The sequence below is a fragment of the Misgurnus anguillicaudatus genome, chromosome 12, assembly GCF_027580225.2.
Source record: "Misgurnus anguillicaudatus chromosome 12, ASM2758022v2, whole genome shotgun sequence".
NCBI lineage: Eukaryota > Metazoa > Chordata > Actinopteri > Cypriniformes > Cobitidae > Misgurnus > Misgurnus anguillicaudatus.
In genome coordinates, this window is record NC_073348.2 from 13,507,975 (window position 1) to 13,517,456 (window position 9,482).

At 35.4% G+C, this 9,482-nt stretch overlaps 1 long non-coding RNA gene across 3 annotated transcripts; it reads left to right on the forward strand.

Annotated features, from left to right (window-relative positions):
• Positions 1-7,110: 7,110 nt before the first annotated feature.
• Positions 7,111-8,902, forward strand: LOC141369015 (uncharacterized). Of its 3 annotated transcripts, none has more exons than XR_012372490.1 (5): positions 7,111-7,160; positions 7,335-7,419; positions 7,536-7,571; positions 7,756-8,103; positions 8,231-8,902. It is a non-coding gene; the product is annotated as an uncharacterized lncRNA (long non-coding RNA). The 3 variants fall into 3 exon arrangements; XR_012372491.1 differs by lacking the exon at positions 7,111-7,160 and having other exon boundaries at positions 7,288-7,419; positions 7,756-7,841; positions 7,979-8,103; XR_012372489.1 differs by lacking the exon at positions 7,111-7,160 and having other exon boundaries at positions 7,288-7,419.
• The last annotated feature ends 580 nt before the right edge of the window (positions 8,903-9,482 follow it).

Sequence of the window (9,482 nt, forward strand, 5' to 3'; positions counted from 1 at the left end):
AACCCTTTCATGCAAGTTGACACTGTGTGCATTCTGAAAATTATGCATTTAACCTTGAATCTAGTGAAATTGAGTTTCTCATTCTACAAAGTGACATTATCCTCAAAGCCCATCGGGGGCCCAACACTTTTGGAAACTTGTTGACTCAGAGAAGTACAGTAATATTTGCACAGCAGCTTGAAAGTTGAAAGTCTTTTTGGTTCAACATATCTGTTTGAATCTGCATTTTCAGACATAATTTCATTAAGAACAAATACAGAACACGCCTAACAGATGAATGATTTAAATTAGAGTTGCTTTGTCAGGATATACTCCTGATTACCGGGCACCTGTTGACATTATGCAATGCCAAGCATCCTATTAAAAGCCATTAGATAACCACCTTTGCCTGTAAAAGTAGGCTAAAATGTACAATACAAAACAAAGTAATTTTTCATTAGTGTATGTATGTTTTAAAAGAATTGATTTTCCAGGAATATTTGTTAAATTAAAAAAAATTGTGAAAATCACCATTTAAAATGCATGTGATAAATTTAACTTGTTGTTGCAATGTGGCAAATTACTTTTATAATTGTTTGTGGAAATTTTGATGTTACAAAGAGGGGTTTTTTTGTAAAAAATACTTTGCTGCCTCAAATTTTTTTGTTGAATCAACTCTGATTTACAAGTCATTTTAACTTACTTTTATTTATCTTGACTAGAGATGAGTTGTTATAACTACAGGTGAGTTGTTATAACTTATAAAATTAAAGCTCCACTGTGTAGTTTTTTGAGTTATTTCTTAGCAAAAACCCATGTGTTCTTTCAAAAGTATGTGCTCATTCATGTGTAATTACCTCCACCTACTAATCAAAGTATTCTCGTAAGTGTATAATCTGCTATTTAGAATGCATACAGGCGAGTCGCTCGAATGGCTGAATCCATGTTGTGCCTCCATCTTTGAAATATATTCGCCGATGAGGGACATTCCTGAAATTCAAGCTCTGCCTTTCGCGCTTTCAGACTACACTCACGCTGGCTGCTAACTGAGGCCTCCCGAGGTTCCATGTGTAGGCAGTATATGTCATCAAGACAGTTTTGTTTCAGAATGTTAACAATTATTAAGCTGACAATTATTCTTAGTTAATTGTAAATTGATGTAATATGCTTATAACTTGCGAATGTAATGCTCGGTTAACTTAAATAAACCAGGCTTGATGACGTATGCAGCCTGCATATGCGACCCGTGTAGACTGAAATCCTTTGGATTCAACAACAGCCACACACCGAGGAACCCGTGATCTAATGCTTTGATTTGAGGCAGATTTGAAAGCCTGTTGAAGACCTATTCTCGAGGACATTAAAACAAGTCGCCAAAGAAGCGAAAAGGAGATTTAAAACGACAACGCGACAGGAAAAACATCAAGACCAAAGTCAACATTGGTGTAATGTTAGTTTTCCAAGATCATGAGGCTCAAGGGACGCCAACGTTGCCTACTTTCTAACTTCTCCACAGGTAATTCAGCATATTCGTTTAAAATATATACAGTCTATGTTGTAAACTTGAAATTTTATAGTTCCTTGGCCAACTATAGCATGGTTATGCATAACACTTGTTAGTGTAAACATGCATGTAGTTTAATGTGTTCAAACAGCCACATGCCGTCTCTCCAGCCATTTATGTAATCTGAGGTACTGAGATAAATGTTTTACATCTTTTCTGACATGTAGCACAAACACACGGTGTACAGCGCTATTTTAAAACTAAAGCGGCTGATCTGCGCGTCTTTCGTTAGTTTCATTTTACAAGCGTGTGAAAGTTGCGCAATCTTATTTCAGCAATATCAGAGAAAATACATGGACAAAACATTGTGTAACATGCTTACTTATAACACAAGCAGTGGACTCTGACATAATATTAGTTCGCATCCATTTAAATCCGTCATTACTCATTATGTTTAAATAACAGGAGAGGGACTCGTTCACAGACCATCCTCTCAGTAATCTGGAGAGAAGCGGTCGAAAATGGACAAAAAAGAGAGACAGATTTAAATACCAAGTGTAAACATGATGTGTCTCTCTCATCCACTTGTGATCCGATCGACGAAAACACAATTTAATACCAAGTGTAACAGCCCCTGGGATATTTTTCCTCGCGTCGAAAAAGGAGTGTCTAAGCTACGTTTATGGTTGCTTTTGTATGTGATTTAAAGCGGACATATCATGAAAATCTGACTTTTTCCATGTTTAACATAAATCTGTGTGCTATGACGAATCTCAGGCAAAGGACACTGTAAATTGTTCATTATTTTTCATTGCTTTTGCTTTGTACTGGAAGCCATGTTAACCTTGGCATGACACGGCCACTGTACGAGTTAAAAAGCATTCCGAATGAGAGGGGAGGGGGCTAGAAAGTAATATTCAGTTGGTTGTCATATAGAATTTCACCGCTAGATGGCAGTAGATCCTACACAGTGGAAATATAAGTTGACTTTTCTCAACTATATTTTATAAATTGTGACAACTCATCTCTGTTGACATGACTTGTAAATCTGAGTTGATTTAACAAAGGAGGAGACTATATTTAAAAGTAGCCCTCCAGATTATTTTATCCACTGTGGTAGCCCTTGCTCACTAGTGATGGGCGATACCAGTTATTTTCTTGTTGATCCGATACCAAGTACTTTTAAGACAAGTATCACCGATACCAATACAGATTCCGATACTTCTATGAAATTTTTTATCTATGTATTAAAGTTTAGTAAAGTGATTTTATGGGGTCTTTTGATAGCCATCATTAATAATATCTAAATAAATAGACATGACAACTTTTTGCACTGAACATTATTACAAGATTTCTTCCCTTTATACTTTTTGGAGATAAAACAATTAAATGCTGACATTAACATTTTCCTCTTGAGCCTATTTTTTTATACTGATAAAATCTACTGCTTTTGAAAATAAAATAAAACCCTGATGAAAGTCAGTAAACTCGAATGCACTGAAAATCAAACCAGGGATGACAGTGAGGCTGCACTTCGTCATGCTCTCTAAGATATTTTGCTTGATGCTTTGTCATATTTGTGGTATTACCAAAATGGCGTATTTTTTGTTGTTTAATGTCACACGAGGCTTCGCATTATTAACTGACCGCAACAATGCACTTAAACCCATTTTTAAACCTGCTTGCACTGTGTGCTGGTAGTGACTGAGCGAATGAACGCAGTGGAAGGAGATGGGACTGAATGAGCGAACGCGGTGATACAGCGGAAGAAGATATAGTTCCCACTGACGTTACGATTTAAGTGTATTCATATACAAAACGCCATCCAACTATTACTTAAAATTCTAAAATCACTTGTTAAAAACAAACAAACAAATAGAATCGATACTTGTACTTGAGAATCGATTCTTTTGATACCAAGGCAGGATCGGAAATATCGATACCTTAGGATCGATCCGCCCATCACTATTGCTCACAAAAATGTTGGAGACCCCTGGCATAGAACATACGCATGACTATAAATAACATTTAAAGATCACTTAAAGGACAAGTTTGGTATTTTACACTTAAAGCCCTGTTTTCAGATTGTTTATGATGAAATAGAACGGTTTTCACTGAAATTTCGACATTTGCGGCTGCCCCGAGAATTTTTGGGTGTTTGTGTTTCAGCTCCTACCTTTACAATGGGCTTAATGGTGCACTGGAACAATCCTTTCTAAAATGCATTAAACTTTCGTTTACAAAGACGTGAAACTTATCGAGTGGTCAGGGGTGTTCAATGATATGCTCACACAAAAATACCGAACTTGTCCTTTAAGTGTAGGGGATTCAATACACGATGCACAGACCCAGGATTTACCACAAAGTGCTCCGCTGATTCATCAAAATAAAGCTGCAGAATTGCCACTGTAAAAGATAGTTTGTTAGAAAAATACATTTGAATAAAGTTTTGTTTCATATGGTATTCACTTCTATATGTTTCTTTTTATTGTAATGGTTTTATTCATTTTTTCATGTTTCCTGATGTTTTAAGTAAGTAAAATAACATCGCTTTTCTAAAAATGTATATATTCACATGGCCTGCATTTGTCTAGTTTGTATTCAAGCATAGGTGTCATCTGACAATACAAATTAAATTACAGTAAAAAATAATGTGTAATATATGATTGGTCAGCATTTTTCAATATCATTGTGCATAACTTTGGGGTGGGCTAGCAATGTTATTCTGGGCTATGATAACTTAGAGAGATCTTAATTATTAAGTATTTTTCCGAGTATAAACCCCACAGTCTTCTCCAAAGGCGAGATCTTTGAGCAGCTTCCTGACCTCTTCTTTGTCCAGACATTTCAACCATTGCAAACACTGACAGAGAGCGTACAAGTTAGGGTTCAAAGTACCGTGAGAGCAATTCACATCCACAACACCCCCTTACCTTTCACTTGCTTATACAGCCTTACTTACCCTCTCGATCCCTGCGCTCTGTCACTGAGTGACGGCTTGTGGTGCCCTCTCAAAAAGGGAAAAAAAACATTAGCGCGTACCTTCTCTGGAGCTGTTCCTCATCTGTGGAATGATCCGCCAGTCGCGACATGATCTGCTGACTCTGTAGCTGTCTTTAGGAATCGGCTAAAAACCCATCTCTTCCGCCATTATCTCACTTCCTAATATAAGACTTACTATCTTTATCTTTTCCTTTTTCCTGATCTCTACCTATATTCTTACAAAAACTAACCCATGGCTATGTATACTTAGCCTGGCTCCGCCCTCCTATGTGCTTCCGCTTAATTTTCACTTCACTTCAGTACTACTTCTGGGACTGCTGTGTAGAGTTTCGTTTTCTCCTGCAAAAATATGCAGGTCCAATCAGCGAACAGAGGGGGTGGCTAAGAACGATGAAGTTGAGGTTGTGCATCAGTTTGAGTTGTAGTTCAGTAATGGCAGCGGAGAAAGTTGTTGCAAAACTGCCGAATATACAGAAGTTAAAGCCGGAGCAAGAACCAGGTTTGCTAAGTTTTGTTGGTCTGATTATTCTGACTTGTTGTTTCCGGCCGGTTTCGGCGCATCATATATGTCACAACCACACGTTAGCGATCGCCTATGACAGATCCTGAGTGACTCTGGGCAGATCCAATAGTTTTAAACTTCAACAGAGGCCCCGTTCTTAACAGAAGTAACGCTTTGCAATGGAGCATGGCCAGACTCTCTGTACAAATGAATTGAATGTACGAGAGTCTGGTTGGACCAGGCTAATGTATACTGTGTTAGACTTGATGAGACTATTTCCAGTGCACTTATGTATTGCTGTTCTTGTGTTGCTATAATTGCTTCTATTGTTTACCTTATTTGTAAGTCGCTTTGGACATAAGCATCTGCTAAAAGACGTAAATGTCTAATATCTTTTTAAAACATTTTTAATCATTCCACAGAATTTTCCAAAAAAAGTCTGCAGATTCCATCTGGGTCTGGTCATACGTCACATGATAACATCAACATGGCAGATGATGTCCATACTAACACGAATGTACGTAGTTTTAGCGCTTGTTAATAGGTACTCATTGAAATTAAGTACCTACTCAGTGAGTATGAGGTTTCAGACGCAGCCATTTTCCAACTTACATGATTGCAATTGTAGCAAAAATGAAGTTTATATAACTTGACACCACTGGACATTCAAATAGGTTTTTTTTATATTATTTTGATTTTTAGATTTCTCTTTTTGTCACAAGCAACTGACCAAGCAAGAACAATAAGCAAAGAACAACTACTTTTATATTTTACCTAATATTATAAGTTTGCAGTTATGCTGCAGATAGTGTAAGGTTTGTCTCAGCATGATTAGAAACCATAATATTACTCAAATAGTATAACTTGAAAGATCTCAACAGAGGTCACACATCAGATCCAGCCTTCCCCCACCATTGATCTGCATCGAGATTGCATACAGAGCAAATAAGTCTATGGAGGAAGCAATAACCATAGCCTTTCACACCTCATTGAATCACCTTGAACAGGGAATTTATGTAATGCTGATGATACTACTACAGTGAGGTGATAAACCAGACAGCAATAGCTACACTTTCTAAAATCTAGTTTAAAGTTCAACCTGAGTCTGATATGGCAGGTCAAGTACTTTGTGTTGGGTTTCGTTCCTTTTCTCATCCATGGGTGTTTTGGTTCCCATCTAATTCAAGCCAATTTGAATCTGGCAGTATCTACGTTCTGAAATCCCACATATGGGACCATACTCTGTGGGGCACAGAAATAGAATTCTCAGATGTGGGACTGTACAGCTTAAGTGTTTAGGCATACAAATGATCATATTAGTAAAACATTTTCACCACTAAAGTCAACATAAAATTGAAAAGTACAAAGTGACAGTGTGTTTTTTATTCTGGTTAACAGAGGTTTGCACTATAAATAGTGCACTTACTACAGTACCAACTACTATTAACATAGATTAATGTCAACACCATACAACCTTGTTTCTAACACACTGTATATGTTGTCCTTTAATATTCCCTTAATTGTCATGATTCTGCCATCTTGTCCTTTGTTTAATCTAGTCTTGTGGCAGAAACATGACAGACCCATGTTTTGTGTGGATCACGTGGTCTCTGTATTGGTTTTACTAGACCACGTGTTCCCGGTGTCTTGTCACTTTTACCCCGCTCCCCTGTCATCCTCATCCTTATTGTTTAAACCATGTCACCTTTTGTCCTCATTAGTTCTCCCCTATTTAAGGTCCTTTTGTTTGTTGATTTGTGCTTGTTCATTGTTCCTACATCCTGTGAGTACACTCTTAAGAAAAAAGGTTCTTCAAAGGTTCTGAAACGATGGTAAAGGTTCTATATAGAACCATAGCTTACTGAAGAACCATTATTTTGCTGAAATGGTTCTTTGTCTTGGCAAAAGGGTTCTTTAATTCCCGCCTTTCTTGATTTTAAATTTAGTCAGTTATTTTCAAGCTGCCTCCTGATTATTTTCACCTGTAAAAGCCCATCATCAGTCCTGCTGAACCGCATGCAGACTAACAACACAAACAGGTAAGAGAGGAAAATAATAATAATTTACTGTTAAAAACATTATGAAAATTGAATTTTTTTGTGTTCTTATTGTAATTTATTTCTTTTGTAGCAGGTAAACTTTATACTGTAAGCTTCATTCCCTTTAAAGCAGGTAAGCTTCATACTGTTTTAAATGATAGGAGACTCTGCTTTAACAATGACTTAGGATAATGATTGGTTAAAGTATCAAAAAACATATACATGTATATTGTACATTACGTTTATTAAACTAATTATCAAAAGAATGTGGTACAACATGTGTTTAGTTTTTTTATTGATATTTCAGAGTTTTTATATGTGAGGTAATCTTGCTGGGAGTGAAGGCAGTGCGTATGACCGCTTGATATGAGAGACACATTCTATTTTTAAAGGTGATGTATGCATGTTACTTTCAATCCTGGCATTAAAATAATAATTTTTACTGTTTAAACATTTTGTAAATTGAGGTTTTGTGTGTTTTTGATGTACTTTATTTCTTTTATAACAGGTCAACATACTGTAAGCTTCATTCCCTTTAAAGCAGGTAATCTTCATATTGTTTTAAATGATATATTTTAGGGACTCTGCTTTAACAATGACTTAGGATAATGATTTGTTATAGTGTTTGTTATAAAGCATATACATGTATATTTTACATTAAGTTTATTAAACTAATTATGAAAAGAATGTGGTACAACATGTGTTTAGTTTTTTTATTGATATTTAAGAGTTTTCATATGTGAGGTAATCTTACTGGGAGTGAAGGCAAGTGCGTATGATCGCTTGATATGAAAGACACATCCTGTTTTAAAAGGTGATGTATGCATGTTACTTTCAATGCTGGCATTAAAATAATAGTTATTTACTGTTTAAACATTTTGGAGATTGTGTGTGTGATCTTGTGGCACATTTACTTGTGATAACAGAATTATTTTTGTCTATCTGTTGTAGGTGGATTGTGAGTGAAGCTCTGCAGGTCTGCCATTGGCTTGATAACAGTGGTTTATGTTAATTGAGTGAATTCAATTTATAAATAAATCTTTCACCAAGCATTCACCTATTTACTGACAAAACAGGTATCTTGAGCAGAGTCATATTAAAACTTCTGTCAAATCATGTTTTACATACAGTATGTAAGCAAACTCCAGGCTAATATTAACTTGTTTTGTCTCCATGTCTTATCCTTTCTCCCATCTCCAACAGATCCAAATCTTGTTCAGCCTGATGCCCAACCTTGTATGATGATGACCACAGCCAGGTGATGGAGATCTGTTTTAATCACAGCCTGCGTCTCAAGATCAACATGACAATAGCAGACCATTTCTTATCTTACTCTTATCTGACTAAATGTTCAGCATCATTTCAACAAAACAAAGAACATTGGATGGAGTATTGGAGTATTGGATGATCCCGTAAAGAAAATAATATGGACTTTTTTGGTGAGATTCTACAAAGATTGACACAATCCTATTGTCTTTAATTTTTACAGTTAATAATGCATTATAAACATCCCATTCATTTGTATTCTATGTCATCGATCTGTTTGTGCTAAACATCTGAATGTAATGTCAATAATATGTTAATATTCAGGATTTATTATCATTTGCATGTTTTGATGTTGCATGTCATGATTTTATTAATTTCATGTAATTGTTGTCTATTTAAAATGATTTTAATTGCCAAATTTTATTGTTAATTTATTTAATATTGAAGCTGTTATTTAACATCCATATCTTATTTGAGTAGTGATTTGTTATATTTGCATAATAATTAATATATTTATTCTGATTGTGATTTTAATGCACATATTTATTATTGTATGACACCTCATGTAATGAAAAAGTGAAAATAAAAGTATGTTCTGATGTCTTGCAATTCTGTTTTTAAACTGTTAAACCTTATAAAGTGCTATAAATAAGAAAAAAACAAATAAAAAATAATCCTCCTGACTGCTGATAAATGAAAGGGTTCTTTATAGCACCACTGAGGTTCTATTTAGCACTTTTTCAAGGCAAGGTTCTATATAGAACCATGTTAAAAAGGGTTCTATATAGTACCAGAAAGGGTGCTGCTATTGTTACAAGCTGAAGAACCCTTATTTGGTACTATATAGAACCATTTTTCTTAAGAGTGTACGCTGTTCAAGTCAAGTCAAGTCTATTGTATATTGTTAGTCAAGTTCATTGTTAAGTGTCATCCTGTTTAGTGTTTTAGTGTAGTTTAGATCTTGTCCTGTTTAATGTTCACTCCTTCTGTTTAAGTTATCCTGTTTATGTTGTTTTGCCCCCTCGTGGGTTTTGTTTTCAGTTATGTTATATAATAAAGGTCTTTTGTTGAGAAACTGCTGTCTGCTTTTGGGTTCCTTCTAACACTTCATAACATTAATAGCAATAATATTTAAATAACAAAGGCAGTAGAGTTCAATCTTTAAATTGGTATGCTTGTGCTTATGTTG